We start from the raw sequence: 19303 nt of genomic DNA, 5'->3' as shown, positions 1-19303 counted from the left end.
TCCCTACACTAGCCACATCTCCCTACACTAGCCACAACATCTCCCTACACTAGCCACAACATCTCCCTACACTAGCCACAGCATCTCCCTACACTAGCCACAACATCTCCCTACACTAGTCACAGCTTCTGTCTACTCTAGCCACCACATCTCCCTACACTAGCCACAACATCTCCCTACACTAGCCAAAACATCTCCCTACACTAGCCGCATCTCCCTACACTAGCCACAACATCTCCCTACACTAGCCACCGCATCTCCCTACACTAGCCACAACATCTCCCTACACTAGCCACAACATCTCCCTACACTAGCCACAACATCTCCCTACACTAGCCACAACATCTCCCTACACTAGCCACAACATCTCCCTACACTAGCCACAGCATCTCCCTACACTAGCCACAGCATCTCCCTACACTAGCCACAGCATCTCCCTACACTAGCCACAGCATCTCCCTACAGTAGCCACAGCATCTCCCTACATTAGCCACATCTCCCTACACTAGCCACAACATCTCCCAACACTAGCCACAACATCTCCCTACACTAGCCACAACATCTCCCTACACTAGCCACAACATCTCCCTACACTAGCCACAAAATCTCTCTACACTAGCCACATCTCCCTACACTAGCCACATCTCCCTACACTAGCCACAGCATGTCCCTACACTAGCCACAGCATGTCCCTACACTAGCCACAGCATGTCCCCACACTAGCCACATCTCCCTACACTAGCCACAGCATCTCCCTACACTAGCCACAACATCTCCCTACACTAGCCACAACATCTCCCTACACTAGCCACAACATCTCCCTACACTAGCCACAACATCTTCCTACACTAGCCACATCTCCCTACACTAGCTACAAAATCTCCCTACACTAGCCACAACATCTCCCTACACTAGCCACAACATCTCCCTACACTAGCCACATCTCCCTACACTAGCCAAAACATATGTATACACTAGCCACAACATCTCCCTACACTAGCCACATCGCCCTACACTAGCCACATCTCCCTACACTAGCCACATCATCTCACTACACTAGCCACATCTCCCTACACTAGCCACATCATCTCACTACACTAGCCACATCATCTCACTACACTATAAACAACATCTCCCTACAATTGCCACATCTCCCTACACTAGCCACAGCATGTCCCTACACTAGCCACAGCATGTCCCTACACTAGCCACAGCATGTCCCCACACTAACCACATCTCTCTACACTAGCCACAACATCTCCCTACACTAGCCACAGCATCTCCCTACACTAGCCACTGCATCACCCTACGCTAGCCACAACATCTCCCTACGCTAGCCACAACATCTCCCTACACTAGCCACCACATCTCCCTACACTAGCCACAACATCTCCCTACACTAGCCACAACATCTCCCTACACTAGCCACAACATCTCCCTACACTAGCCACAACATCTCCCTACACTAGCCACAACATCTCCCTACACTAGCCACAGCATCTCCCTACACTAGCCACAACATCTCCCTACACTAGCCACATCATCTCACTACACTAGCCACATCTCCCTACGCTAGCCACAACATCTCCCTACGCTAGCCACAACATTTCCCTACACTAGCCACAACATGTCCCTACACTAGCCACAACATCTCCCTACACTAGCCACATCATCTCACTACACTAGCCACAACATCTCCCTACACTAGCCACAACATCTCCCTACACTAGCCACAGCATCTCCCTACACTAGCCACAACATCTCCCTACACTAGCCACAACATCTCTCTACACTAGCCACAGCATCTCCCTTCACTAGCCACAACATCTCCTTACACTAGCCACAACATCTCCCTACACTAGCCACAACATCTCCCTACACTAGCCACAACATCTCCCTATACTAGCCACAACATCTCCCTACACTAGCCACAGCATCTCCCTACACTAGCCACAGCATCACCCTACACTAGCCACAGCATCTCCCTACACTAGCCACATCTCCCTAAACTAGTCACATCTCCCTACACTAGCCACATCATCTCACTACACTAGCCACATCTCCCTACACTAGCCACATCATCTCACTACACTAGCCACAACATCTCCCTACACTAGCCACATCTCCCTACACTAGCCACAGCATGTCCCTACACTAGCCACAGCATGTCCCTACACTAGCCACAGCATGTCCCCACACTAACCACATCTCTCTACACTAGCCACAACATCTCCCTACACTAGCCACAGCATCTCCCTACACTAGCCACATCTCCCTACACTAGCCACAACATCTCCCTACACTAGCCATAACATCTCCCAACACTAGCCACATCTCCCTACACTAGCCACAACATCTCCCTACACTAGCCACAACATCTCCCTACACTAGCCACAACATCTCCCTACACTAGCCACATCTCCCTACACTAGCCACAACATCTCCCTACACTAGCCACATCTCCCTACACTAGCCACAACATCTCCCTACACTAGCCACAACATCTGTCTACACTAGCCACAACATCTCCCTACACTAGCCACATCTCCCTACACTAGCCACAACATCTGTCTACACTAGCCACAACATCTCCCTACACTAGCCACAACATCTCCCTACACTAGCCACAACATCTCCCTACACTAGCCACATCTCCCTACACTAGCCACATCTCCCTACACTAGCCACATCTCCCTACACTAGCCACAGCATCTCCCTACACTAGCCACAGCATCTCCCTACACTAGCCACAACATCTCCCTACACTAGCCACAACATGTCCATACACTAGCCACAACATCTCCCTACACTAGCCCCAACATCTCCCTACACTAGCCACATCTCCCTACACTAGCCACAACATCTCCCTACATTAGCCACAACATCTCCCTACACTAGCCACCACATCTCCCTACACTAGCCACCACATCTCCCTACACTAGCCACAGCATCTCCCTACACTAGCCACATCTCCCTACACTAGCCACAGCATCTCCCTACACTAGCCACATCTCCCTACACTAGCCACAACATCTCCCTACACTAGCCACAACATCTCCCTACACTAGCCACATCTCCCTACACTAGCCACATCATCTCACTACACTAGCCACATCTCCCTACACTAGCCACATCATCTCACTACACTATAAACAACATCTCCCTACAATTGCCACATCTCCCTACACTAGCCACAGCATGTCCCTACACTAGCCACAGCATGTCCCTACACTAGCCACAGCATGTCCCCACACTAACCACATCTCTCTACACTAGCCACAACATCTCCCTACACTAGCCACAGCATCTCCCTACACTAGCCACTGCATCACCCTACGCTAATCACAACATCTCCCTACGCTAGCCACAACATCTCCCTACACTAGCCACCACATCTCCCTACACTAGCCACAACATCTCCCTACACTAGCCACAACATCTCCCTATACTAGCCACAACATCTCCCTACACTAGCCACAACATCTCCCTACACTAGCCACAGCATCTCCCTACACTAGCCACTACATCTCCCTACACTAGTCACAGCTTCTGTCTACTCTAGCCACCACATCTCCCTACACTAGCCACAACATCTCCCTACACTAGCCACAACATCTCCCTACACTAGCCATATCTCCCTACACTAGCCACAGCATCTCCCTACACTAGCCACAGCATCTCCCTACACTAGCCACCACATCTCCCTACACTACCCACCACATCTCCCTACACTAGCCACAGCATCTCCCTACACTAGCCGCAACATCTCCCTACACTAGCCACAGCATCTCCCTACACTAGCCACAGCATCTCCCTACACTAGCCACAGCATCTCCCTACAGTAGCCACAGCATCTCCCTACATTAGCCACATCTCCCTACACTAGCCACAACATCTCCCAACACTAGCCACAACATCTCCCTACACTAGCCACAACATCTCCCTACACTAGCCACAACATCTCCCTACACTAGCCACAAAATCTCTCTACACTAGCCACATCTCCCTACACTAGCCACATCTCCCTACACTAGCCACAGCATGTCCCTACACTAGCCACAGCATGTCCCTACACTAGCCACAGCATGTCCCCACACTAGCCACATCTCCCTACACTAGCCACAGCATCTCCCTACACTAGCCACAACATCTCCCTACACTAGCCACAACATCTCCCTACACTAGCCACAACATCTCCCTACACTAGCCACAACATCTTCCTACACTAGCCACATCTCCCTACACTAGCTACAATATCTCCCTACACTAGCCACAACATCTCCCTACACTAGCCACAACATCTCCCTACACTAGCCACATCTCCCTACACTAGCAACAGCATCTCCCTACACTAGCCACAACATCTCCCTACACTAGCCACAACATCTCCCTACACTAGCCACATCTCCCTACACTAGCCAAAACATATGTATACACTAGCCACAACATCTCCCTACACTAGCCACATCGCCCTACACTAGCCACATCTCCCTACACTAGCCACATCATCTCACTACACTAGCCACATCTCCCTACACTAGCCACATCATCTCACTACACTAGCCACATCATCTCACTACACTATAAACAACATCTCCCTACAATTGCCACATCTCCCTACACTAGCCACAGCATGTCCCTACACTAGCCACAGCATGTCCCTACACTAGCCACAGCATGTCCCCACACTAACCACATCTCTCTACACTAGCCACAACATCTCCCTACACTAGCCACAGCATCTCCCTACACTAGCCACTGCATCACCCTACGCTAGCCACAACATCTCCCTACGCTAGCCACAACATCTCCCTACACTAGCCACCACATCTCCCTACACTAGCCACAACATCTCCCTACACTAGCCACAACATCTCCCTACACTAGCCACAACATCTCCCTATACTAGCCACAACATCTCCCTACACTAGCCACAACATCTCCCTACACTAGCCACAGCATCTCCCTACACTAGCCACAACATCTCCCTACACTAGCCACATCATCTCACTACACTAGCCACATCTCCCTACGCTAGCCACAACATCTCCCTACGCTAGCCACAACATTTCCCTACACTAGCCACAACATCTCCCTACACTAGCCACAACATCTCCCTACACTAGCCACAGCATGTCCCTACACTAACCACAGCATGTCCCTACACTAGCCACAGCATCTCCCTACACTAGCCACATCATCTCACTACACTAGCCACAACATCTCCCTACACTAGCCACAACATCTCCCTACACTAGCCACAGCATCTCCCTACACTAGCCACAACATCTCCCTACACTAGCCACAACATCTCTCTACACTAGCCACAGCATCTCCCTTCACTAGCCACAACATCTCCTTACACTAGCCACAACATCTCCCTACACTAGCCACAACATCTCCCTACACTAGCCACATCTCCCTACACTAGCCACCACATCTCCCTACACTAGCCACAGCATCTCCCTACACTAGCCACAGCATCACCCTACACTAGCCACAGCATCTCCCTACACTAGCCACATCTCCCTAAACTAGTCACATCTCCCTACACTAGCCACATCATCTCACTACACTAGCCACATCTCCCTACACTAGCCACATCATCTCACTACACTAGCCACAACATCTCCCTACACTAGCCACATCTCCCTACACTAGCCACAGCATGTCCCTACACTAGCCACAGCATGTCCCTACACTAGCCACAGCATGTCCCCACACTAACCACATCTCTCTACACTAGCCACAACATCTCCCTACACTAGCCACAGCATCTCCCTACACTAGCCACATCTCCCTACACTAGCCACAACATCTCCCTACACTAGCCATAACATCTCCCAACACTAGCCACATCTCCCTACACTAGCCACAACATCTCCCTACACTAGCCACAACATCTCCCTACACTAGCCACAACATCTCCCTACACTAGCCACATCTCCCTACACTAGCCACAACATCTCCCTACACTAGCCACAACATCTGTCTACACTAGCCACAACATCTCCCTACACTAGCCACATCTCCCTACACTAGCCACAACATCTGTCTACACTAGCCACAACATCTCCCTACACTAGCCACAACATCTCCCTACACTAGCCACAACATCTCCCTACACTAGCCACATCTCCCTACACTAGCCACATCTCCCTACACTAGCCACATCTCCCTACACTAGCCACATCTCCCTACACTAGCCACAGCATCTCCCTACACTAGCCACAGCATCTCCCTACACTAGCCACAACATCTCCCTACACTAGCCACAACATGTCCATACACTAGCCACAACATCTCCCTACACTAGCCCCAACATCTCCCTACACTAGCCACATCTCCCTACACTAGCCACATCTCCCTACATTAGCCACAACATCTCCCTACACTAGCCACCACATCTCCCTACACTAGCCACCACATCTCCCTACACTAGCCACAGCATCTCCCTACACTAGCCACATCTCCCTACACTAGCCACAGCATCTCCCTACACTAGCCACATCTCCCTACACTAGCCACAACATCTCCCTACACTAGCCACAACATCTCCCTACACTAGCCACATCTCCCTACACTAGCCACATCATCTCACTACACTAGCCACATCTCCCTACACTAGCCACATCATCTCACTACACTATAAACAACATCTCCCTACAATTGCCACATCTCCCTACACTAGCCACAGCATGTCCCTACACTAGCCACAGCATGTCCCTACACTAGCCACAGCATGTCCCCACACTAACCACATCTCTCTACACTAGCCACAACATCTCCCTACACTAGCCACAGCATCTCCCTACACTAGCCACTGCATCACCCTACGCTAGCCACAACATCTCCCTACGCTAGCCACAACATCTCCCTACACTAGCCACCACATCTCCCTACACTAGCCACAACATCTCCCTACACTAGCCACAACATCTCCCTATACTAGCCACAACATCTCCCTACACTAGCCACAACATCTCCCTACACTAGCCACAGCATCTCCCTACACTAGCCACAACATCTCCCTACACTAGCCACATCATCTCACTACACTAGCCACATCTCCCTACGCTAGCCACAACATCTCCCTACGCTAGCCACAACATCTCCCTACACTAGCCACAACATCTCCCTACACTAGCCACATCATCTCACTACACTAGCCACATCTCCCTACACTAGCCACAGCATGTCCCTACACTAACCACAGCATGTTCCTACACTAGCCACAGCATGTCCCCAAACTAGCCACAGCATCTCCCTACACTAGCCACAGCATCTCCCTACACTAGCCACATCATCTCACTACACTAGCCACAACATCTCCCTACACTAGCCACAACATCTCCCTACACTAGCCACAGCATCTCCCTACACTAGCCACAACATCTCCCTACACTAGCCACAACATCTCCCTACACTAGCCACAACATCTCCCTACACTAGCCACATCTCCCTACACTAGCCACAACATCTGTCTACACTAGCCACAACATCTCCCTACACTAGCCACAACATCTCCCTACACTAGCCACAACATCTCCCTACACTAGCCACATCTCCCTACACTAGCCACAACATCTCCCTACACTAGCCACAACATCTCCCTACACTAGCCACAACATCTCCCTACACTAGCCACATCTCCCTACACTAGCCACAACATCTCCCTACACTAGCCACAACATCTGTCTACACTAGCCACAACATCTCCCTACACTAGCCACATCTCCCTACACTAGCCACAACATCTGTATACACTAGCCACAACATCTGTATACACTAGCCACAACATCTCCCTACACTAGCCACAACATCTCCCTACACTAGACACAACATCTCCCTACACTAGCCACATCTCCCTACACTAGCCACATCTCCCTACACTAGCCACAGCATCTCCCTACACTAGCCACAGCATCTCCCTACACTAGCCACAACATCTCCCTACACTAGCCACAACATCTCCCTACACTAGCCACAGCATCTGTCTTCACTAGCCACAGCATCTGTCTACACTAGCCACAACATCTGTCTACACTAGCCACAGCATCTCCCTACATTAGCCACAGCATCTCCCTACACTAGCCACAACATCTCCCTACACTAGCCACAACATCTCCCTACTCTAGCCACAGCATCTGTCTTCACTAGCCACAACATCTCCCTACACTAGCCACATCTCCCTACACTAGCCACAAAATCTCCCTACACTAGCCACAACATCTCCCAACACTAGCCACAACATCTGTCTACACTAGCCACAACATCTCCCTACACTAGCCACATCTCCCTACACTAGCCACATCTCCCTACACTAGCCACAGCATCTCCCTACACTAGCCACAACATCTCCCTACACTAGCCACAACATCTCCCTACTCTAGCCACAACATCTCCCTACACTAGCCACAACATTTCCCTACACCAGCCACAACATCTCCCTACACTAGCCACAACATCTCCCTACACTAGCCACAACATCTCCCTACACTAGCCACAACATCTCCCTACACTAGCCACAACATCTCCCTACACTAGCCACAACATCTCCCTACACTAGCCACAACATCTCCCTACACAAGCCACAACATCTCCCTACACTAGCCACAGCATCTCCCTACACTAGCCACAACATCTCCCTACACTAGCCACAGCATCTCCCTACACTAGCCACAACATCTCCCTACACTAGCCACAACATCTGTCTACACTAGCCACAGCATCTCCCTACATTAGCCACAGCATCTCCCTACATTAGCCACAATATCTGTCTTCACTAGCCACATCTCCCTACACTAGCCACAACATCTCCCTACACTAGCCACAACATCTGTCTACACTAGCCACAACATCTCCCTACACTAGCCACATCTCCCTACACTAGCCACAACATCTGTCTACACTAGCCACAACATCTCCCTACACTAGCCACAACATCTCCCTACACTAGCCACAACATCTCCCTACACTAGCCACATCTCCCTACACTAGCCACAACATCTCCCTACACTAGCCACAACATCTCCCTACACTAGCCACATCTCCCTACACTAGCCACAACATCTCCCTACACTAGCCACAACATCTGTCTACACTAGCCACAACATCTCCCTACACTAGCCACAACATCTCCCTACACTAGCCACAACATCTGTCTACACTAGCCACAACATCTCCCTACACTAGCCACAACATCTCCCTACACTAGCCACAACATCTCCCTACACTAGCCACATCTCCCTACACTAGCCACAGCATCTCCCTACACTAGCCACAGCATCTCCCTACACTAGCCACAGCATCTCCCTACACTAGCCACAACATCTCCCTACACTAGCCACAACATCTCCCTACACTAGCCACATCTCCCTACACTAGCCACATCTCCCTACACTAGCCACAGCATCTCCCTACACTAGCCACAACATCTCCCTACACTAGCCACAACATCTCCCTACTCTAGCCACAACATCTCCCTACACTAGCCACAACATTTCCCTACACCAGCCACAACATCTCCCTACACTAGCCACAACATCTCCCTACACTAGCCACAACATCTCCCTACACTAGCCACAACATCTCCCTACACTAGCCACAACATCTCCCTACACTAGCCACAACATCTCCCTACACTAGCCACAACATCTCCCTACACTAGCCACAACATCTCCCTACACTAGCCACAGCATCTCCCTACACTAGCCACAACATCTCCCTACACTAGCCACAGCATCTCCCTACACTAGCCACAACATCTCCCTACACTAGCCACAACATCTGTCTACACTAGCCACAGCATCTCCCTACATTAGCCACAGCATCTCCCTACATTAGCCACAACATCTGTCTTCACTAGCCACATCTCCCTACACTAGCCACAACATCTCCCTACACTAGCCACAACATCTGTCTACACTAGCCACAACATCTCCCTACACTAGCCACATCTCCCTACACTAGCCACAACATCTGTCTACACTAGCCACAACATCTCCCTACACTAGCCACAACATCTCCCTACACTAGCCACAACATCTCCCTACACTAGCCACATCTCCCTACACTAGCCACAACATCTCCCTACACTAGCCACAACATCTCCCTACACTAGCCACATCTCCCTACACTAGCCACAACATCTCCCTACACTAGCCACAACATCTGTCTACACTAGCCACAACATCTCCCTACACTAGCCACAACATCTCCCTACACTAGCCACAGCATCTCCCTACACTAGCCACAACATCTCCCTACACTAGCCACAACATCTGTCTACACTAGCCACAGCATCTCCCTACATTAGCCACAGCATCTCCCTACATTAGCCACAACATCTGTCTTCACTAGCCACAGCATCTCCCTACATTAGCCACAACATCTGTCTTCACTAGCCACAACATCTCCCTACACTAGCCACAACATCTCCCTACACTAGCCACAGCATCTCCCTACACTAGCCACAACATCTCCCTACACTAGCCACAACATCTCCCTACACTAGCCACAGCATCTCCCTACATTAGCCACAACATCTGTCTTCACTAGCCTCAACATCTCCCTACACTAGCCACAACATCTGTATACACTAGCCACAACATCTGTATACACTAGCCACAACATCTCCCTACACTAGCCACAACATCTCCCTACACTAGACACAACATCTCCCTACACTAGCCACATCTCCCTACACTAGCCACATCTCCCTACACTAGCCACAGCATCTCCCTACACTAGCCACAGCATCTCCCTACACTAGCCACAACATCTCCCTACACTAGCCACAACATCTCCCTACACTAGCCACAGCATCTGTCTTCACTAGCCACAGCATCTGTATACACTAGCCACAACATCTGTCTACACTAGCCACAGCATCTCCCTACATTAGCCACAGCATCTCCCTACACTAGCCACAACATCTCCCTACACTAGCCACAACATCTCCCTACTCTAGCCACAACATCTCCCTACTCTAGCCACAAAATCTCCCTACACTAGCCACAACATCTCCCAACACTAGCCACAACATCTGTCTACACTAGCCACAACATCTCCCTACACTAGCCACATCTCCCTACACTAGCCACATCTCCCTACACTAGCCACAGCATCTCCCTACACTAGCCACAACATCTCCCTACACTAGCCACAACATCTCCCTACTCTAGCCACAACATCTCCCTACACTAGCCACAACATTTCCCTACACCAGCCACAACATCTCCCTACACTAGCCACAACATCCCTAGCCACAACATCTCCCTACACTAGCCACAACATCTCCCTACACTAGCCACAACATCTCCCTACACTAGCCACAACATCTCCCTACACTAGCCACAACATCTCCCTACACTAGCCACAACATCTCCCTACACTAGCCACAACATCTCCCTACACTAGCCACAGCATCTCCCTACACTAGCCACAACATCTCCCTACACTAGCCACAGCATCTCCCTACACTAGCCACAACATCTCCCTACACTAGCCACAACATCTGTCTACACTAGCCACAGCATCTCCCTACATTAGCCACAGCATCTCCCTACATTAGCCACAATATCTGTCTTCACTAGCCACATCTCCCTACACTAGCCACAACATCTCCCTACACTAGCCACAACATCTGTCTACACTAGCCACAACATCTCCCTACACTAGCCACATCTCCCTACACTAGCCACAACATCTGTCTACACTAGCCACAACATCTCGCTACACTAGCCACAACATCTCCCTACACTAGCCACAACATCTCCCTACACTAGCCACATCTCCCTACACTAGCCACAACATCTCCCTACACTAGCCACATCTCCCTACACTAGCCACAACATCTCCCTACACTAGCCACAACATCTGTCTACACTAGCCACAACATCTCCCTACACTAGCCACAACATCTCCCTACACTAGCCACAACATCTGTCTACACTAGCCACAACATCTCCCTTCACTAGCCACAACATCTCCCTACACTAGCCACAACATCTCCCTACACTAGCCACATCTCCCTACACTAGCCACAGCATCTCCCTACACTAGCCACAGCATCTCCCTACACTAGCCACAGCATCTCCCTACACTAGCCACAACATCTCCCTACACTAGCCACAACATCTCCCTACACTTGCCACATCTCCCTACACTAGCCACATCTCCCTACACTAGCCACAGCATCTCCCTACACTAGCCACAACATCTCCCTACACTAGCAACAACATCTCCCTACTCTAGCCACAACATCTCCCTACACTAGCCACAACATTTCCCTACACCAGCCACAACATCTCCCTACACTAGCCACAACATCTCCCTACACTAGCCACAACATCTCCCTACACTAGCCACAACATCTCCCTACACTAGCCACAACATCTCCCTACACTAGCCACAACATCTCCCTACACTAGCCACAACATCTCCCTACACTAGCCACAGCATCTCCCTACACTAGCCACAACATCTCCCTACACTAGCCACAGCATCTCCCTACACTAGCCACAACATCTCCCTACACTAGCCACAACATCTGTCTACACTAGCCACAGCATCTCCCTACATTAGCCACAGCATCTCCCTACATTAGCCACAACATCTGTCTTCACTAGCCACATCTCCCTACACTAGCCACAACATCTCCCTACACTAGCCACAACATCTGTCTACACTAGCCACAACATCTCCCTACACTAGCCACATCTCCCTACACTAGCCACAACATCTGTCTACACTAGCCACAACATCTCCCTACACTAGCCACAACATCTCCCTACACTAGCCACATCTCCCTACACTAGCCACAACATCTCCCTACACTAGCCACAACATCTCCCTACACTAGCCACATCTCCCTACACTAGCCACAACATCTCCCTACACTAGCCACAACATCTGTCTACACTAGCCACAACATCTCCCTACACTAGCCACAACATCTCCCTACACTAGCCACAGCATCTCCCTACACTAGCCACAACATCTCCCTACACTAGCCACAACATCTCCCTACACTAGCCACAGCATCTCCCTACACTAGCCACAACATCTCCCTACACTAGCCACAACATCTGTCTTCACTAGCCACAACATCTCCCTACACTAGCCACATCTCCCTACACTAGCCACAACATCTGTCTACACTAGCCACAACATCTCCCTACACTAGCCACAACATCTCCCTACACTAGCCACAACATCTCCCTACACTAGCCACATCTCCCTACACTAGCCACAACATCTCCCTACACTAGCCACATCTCCCTACACTAGCCACAACATCTCCCTACACTAGCCACAACATCTGTCTACACTAGCCACAACATCTCCCTACACTAGCCACAACATCTCCCTACACTAGCCACAACATCTGTCTACACTAGCCACAACATCTCCCTTCACTAGCCACAACATCTCCCTACACTAGCCACAACATCTCCCTACACTAGCCACATCTCCCTACACTAGCCACAGCATCTCCCTACACTAGCCACAGCATCTCCCTACACTAGCCAAAACATCTCCCTACACTAGCCACAACATCTCCCTACACTAGCCACATCTCCCTACACTAGCCACATCTCCCTACACTAGCCACAGCATCTCCCTACACTAGCCACAACATCTCCCTACACTAGCAACAACATCTCCCTACTCTAGCCACAACATCTCCCTACACTAGCCACAACATTTCCCTACACCAGCCACAACATCTCCCTACACTAGCCACAACATCTCCCTACACTAGCCACAACATCTCCCTACACTAGCCACAACATCTCCCTACACTAGCCACAACATCTCCCTACACTAGCCACAACATCTCCCTACACTAGCCACAACATCTCCCTACACTAGCCACAGCATCTCCCTACACTAGCCACAACATCTCCCTACACTAGCCACAGCATCTCCCTACACTAGCCACAACATCTCCCTACACTAGCCACAACATCTGTCTACACTAGCCACAGCATCTCCCTACATTAGCCACAGCATCTCCCTACATTAGCCACAACATCTGTCTTCACTAGCCACATCTCCCTACACTAGCCACAACATCTCCCTACACTAGCCACAACATCTGTCTACACTAGCCACAACATCTCCCTACACTAGCCACATCTCCCTACACTAGCCACAACATCTGTCTACACTAGCCACAACATCTCCCTACACTAGCCACAACATCTCCCTACACTAGCCACATCTCCCTACACTAGCCACAACATCTCCCTACACTAGCCACAACATCTCCCTACACTAGCCACATCTCCCTACACTAGCCACAACATCTCCCTACACTAGCCACAACATCTGTCTACACTAGCCACAACATCTCCCTACACTAGCCACAACATCTCCCTACACTAGCCACAGCATCTCCCTACACTAGCCACAACATCTCCCTACACTAGCCACAACATCTGTCTACACTAGCCACAGCATCTCCCTACATTAGCCACAGCATCTCCCTACATTAGCCACAACATCTGTCTTCACTAGCCACAGCATCTCCCTACATTAGCCACAACATGTCTTCACTAGCCACAACATCTCCCTACACTAGCCACAACATCTCCCTACACTAGCCACAGCATCTCCCTACACTAGCCACAACATCTCCCTACACTAGCCACAACATCTCCCTACACTAGCCACAGCATCTCCCTACATTAGCCACAACATCTGTCTTCACTAGCCTCAACATCTCCCTACACTAGCCACAGAATCTCCCTACACTAGCCACATCTCCCTACACTAGCCACAACATCTCCCTACACTAGCCACATCTCCCTACACTAGCCACATCATCTCCCTACACTAGCCACATCTCCCTACATTAGCCACAGCATCTCCCTACACTAGCCACATCTCCCTACATTAGCCACAGCATCTCCCTACACTAGCCACATCTCCCTACATTAGCCACAGCATCTCCCTACGCTAGCCACAACATCTCCCTACACTAGCCACAACATCTCCCTACACTAGCCACAACATCTCCCTACACTAGCCACAGCATCTCCCTACACTAGCCACAACATCTCCCTACACTAGCCACAACATCTCCCTACACTAGCCACAACATCTCCCTACATTAGCCACAACATCTCCCTACACTAGCCACATCTCCCTACACTAGCCACAGCATCTCCCTACACTAGCCACAACATCTCTCTGTGTGTCTCTGAGGTCCCACTCTCCATCTCCCTGATAGTCTGACGCCTGGGCACTCTTATCTGAGCATGCTATCTACTTCCTGCTGGATCGCCGTTTCCTTGGGGACCGACAGGAAAAAGAAGGAACACGGAACACTAATGGTATTCACACACACACACACACACACACACACACACACACACACACACACACACACACACACACAGAGAGAGAGATACACACTGCACACACACACACACACACACACACACACACACACACACACAGATACACACTGCACACACACACACACATTCAGACACACACACACACACACAAACACACGCAAACACACACAAACACACACACACATTCAAACACACACACACTGGTATACATGAGGGAGGGACTTCTTCAGTGTCTCCTCATTCTAGACTATAGCTGAAAGGTCGATTCATTTTAAAGCCTGTCTCAGGTCCTCTGAGAAATGACATGAAGTATTGCTGTTGTTTCTCTGGGATCATTACAGTGACAACACATTAGGATGTCCTCGACATATACCTGGCAGAATGTATCAAGGATCTACCAGAGGGGATACAAGGCAAGTACCCTACTAGCTAACGGTCACAGTTAACTACTGAACATTTATCATGTGAATAGTGTCTGTCTATAGGACTACCTAGACTATAGTTTCTATTCAGACTAGGATTACCTAGACTATAGTTTCTATTCACATTAGGATTACCTAGACAATAGTTTCGATTCAGATTAGGATTACCTAGACTATAGTTTCTATTCAGATTAGGATTACCTAGACAATAGTTTATATTCACATTAGGATTACCTAGACTGTAGTCTATATTCAGATTAGGATTACCTAGACTATAGTCTATATTCAGATTAGGATTACCTAGACTATAGTTTCTATTCAGATTAGGATTACCTAGACTATAGTCTATATTCAGATTAGGATTACCTAGACTATAGTCTATATTCAGATTAGCGCTACCTGGACTAGAGTCTATATTCATATAGGACTTTTTGGTTTCATGGTCTTCTCGTCTCTTCTCTCCCTCCCTCTCCTCCTTTTCGATGGCAGGTTTCATGGCCCTCCATCCTAACTCTCTCCTCCACTCACCCTCCCTCTCCTCTTTTTCCATGGCAAGTTTCATGGTCTTCCATCTTAACTCTCTCCTCCTCTCTCCCTCCTTCTCCTCCTTTTCCATGGCAGGTTTCATGGTCCTCCATCTTAACTCTCTCCTCCTCTCTCCCTCCGTCTCCTCCTTTTCCATGGCAGGTTTAATGGTCCTCCATCCTAACTCTCTCTTATTCTATTCCCTCTCTCTCCTCTCTTTCCTTTCTCTCCTCCAAGGCAGAGTTCTTCCCCCCTCTCTCCCCTCCCTCCCTTTCTCCTCCCCCCCCTACCTCTCTCCTCCCCCTCCATCTCTCTTCATCTCCTCCCGCCCGCACTCTCTCCTCATTCCTGCACCCTCTCCTCCCTCCCCCACTCTCTACTCCCACCCTTACCTCTCCTCCCTCACTTTCTCTGCCCTCCCTCATTCTCTCATCCCTCGCTCACACTCTCTACCCTCCCTCACTCTCTCCACCCCCTCCCTTTCCCCTCCCTCCCTCTCTGCCCCCCTCTCATGGTTCCAGCCCATCGTAGCTCTGACGAAGGTTGTGACAGTCTCTCCCAGTCTGTGGGATAGAGACCATGCTACATTAATCAGCCACTTAGCCACACCACTTATCTCATTATCTCTTTCTTTCTGTCTCTCGCGCTACCCTTTCCTCTATCTTTCTCGGTCTCTCAATCTCTCAGTCTCTCTGTCTCTCTCTCTACCCTTCTCTCTTTCTTTCTCTCGTCCCAAACCCCAAACCCACATCCACAAGTTTCCACATTTTCAGTCTAACAATTCGTCATAACCAAACCCCATGCATCCTCCCACTGTGTCAAACCCATAAAAATAAACCCATACCCATCATTTCCTCCTTCACAGCAGCAGCCACACGCTGCATCCCAAATTACACCCCATGCACTCTCCTATAAGGTTCTGGTCAAAAGCTCTTTAGTTCAGCCAAACTCAGACAGACCCGTTCAGCCGTTGTCCTCTCCAGCTCCTCCTTCTTGATACGTGATATTAAGTGGCTGTCAGCAAGTTGAAAGGAAGGCCGTTAATGTCAGCTAGTTTAAAGGAAGGCCATTAACCTGTCTGGGCTAGGGGGCAGTATTGAGAATTTTGGAAAAATATGTTCCCATTTTTAACTGCCTCCTACACCAACTCAGAAGCTAGAATATGCATATTATTGTTCAGGTTTGGATAGAAAACACTCTGAATTTTCTAAAACTGTTTGAATGGTGTCTGTGAGTATAACAGAACTCCTATGGCAGGCAAAAACCTGACAAGGTTTCAAGCAGGAAGTACCCTGTCTGACAAGGAGTCGTGCGTCTTGCATCTTTTTATTGAAAAGTAAGGATCTTAGCTGTAACGTGACAATTCCCAGGGCTCCAATAGGCTCTCAGAGCCCGCGAAATAACTGAAGGTTTACGAGGGAGCCTCAGGTTGAAACATATTATCGCCTTTTGTAAGTGGATGCTCCGAGGACCTTTGAATGATGCGCGTGCATGAGTCGCTTCTGAGGAGAAATTTTATTCGGCTGTTTAGGCTCAATGCATACTCCCGGTCGGAATATTATCACTTCTCTACGACATAAATGGCATAAAAATTGGTTTTAAACAGCGGTTGACATGCTTCGAAGTACGGTAATGGAATATTTAGACATTTTTGACACGCCAATGCGCCATGCGCGAAACCGGGAAGAAGCATTCTAGAACTCACGAACAAAACGTCGCTGTTTGGATATAACGATGGATTATTTGGGACCAAACCAACATTTGTTATTGAAGTAGAAGTCCTGGCAGTGTATTCTGATGAAGAACAAGCAAGGTAAGAACATTTTTCTTATAGGAAATGTGATTTTGGTGGATGCTGACCTGGGTGGGTATCTAAATAGCTAGCCCTGTAATGCCGGGCTATGTACTTAGATTATTGCAAAATGTGCTTCATCCGAAAAGCTATTTTAAAATCGGACATATCGAGTGCATAGAGGAGTAATGTATCTATAATTCTTAAAATAATTGTTATGCTTTTTGTGAACGTTTATCGTGAGTAATTTAGCAAACTGTTAGTAAATTCAACGGAAGTTTGCCGGGGGTTATGCGTTTTCTGAACGTCACATGCTAATGCAAAAAGCTGTTTTTTGATATAAATATGAACTTGATTGAACAGACATGCATGTATTGTATAACACAATGTCCTAGGTGTGTCATCTGATGAAGATCATCAAAGGTTAGTGCTGCATTTAGCTGTGGTTTGGGTTTATGTGACATGATATGCTAGCTTGAAAAATGGCTGTCTGATTTTTTCTGGCTGGGCACTCTGCTGACATAATCTAATGTTTTGCTTTCGTTGTAAAGCCTTTTTGAAATCGGACAGTGGGGTTAGATTAACGAGATTCTTGTCTTTAAATAGCTGTGAAATAGTCATATGTTTGAGAAATTGAAGTAATAGTATTTCTAACGATTCAAAAATCGCGCCACTGGAATATCAGTAGCTGTTACGTAGGTGGGACGAAATCGTCCCACATACCCCAGACAGGTTAATGTCAGTAAGGGAACACCCCCCCTGAAATGGACAAAAATGAATTGGATCTTATTGGCATTGTACGAAACATATACACGATGTACAATACCACTCAAATGGACGTTGTTTCATTCAAAACTGATTGCAAATGCCCAATTGCAAATGTCAAGTGTCACACAGCAAAAATCCAATAGATGGCGAGCGCGCTCCACCGTAAATGTTCTTATTGCAAATGTAATACAAGTCAAGACCCAAGAGTAAAATTTTGAAAATTTTAAATTTAAAAAAAAAAACTTATCACCCCCTTAAAAAAGTGCTTTCTGGACCGTTTCTAAAAATTATTTACATTTTTTGGTCAATTATACATGTATAAGAACCGTATGAACATACTTTTGTCTTATTTTATTGTCATAATTCTTTTTTTGTTTACTTGTCCATAAGGCATATGTTTTGTCCATTTGCAATATGATTTCATA

General features: G+C 48.7%; 1 protein-coding gene across 1 annotated transcript in view; it reads right to left on the bottom strand.

The window, feature by feature from the left end:
• LOC115191022 (ciliary neurotrophic factor receptor subunit alpha) overlaps window positions 1-19303 on the bottom strand; it is a 489986-nt gene that overhangs the window by 210091 nt on the left and 260592 nt on the right. The window lies entirely within an intron of this gene.

The sequence above is a fragment of the Salmo trutta genome, unplaced genomic scaffold, assembly GCF_901001165.1.
Source record: "Salmo trutta unplaced genomic scaffold, fSalTru1.1, whole genome shotgun sequence".
NCBI lineage: Eukaryota > Metazoa > Chordata > Actinopteri > Salmoniformes > Salmonidae > Salmo > Salmo trutta.
Note: the sequence above shows the minus strand (reverse complement) of the source record. Positions and strands in the feature narration are given on the sequence as shown.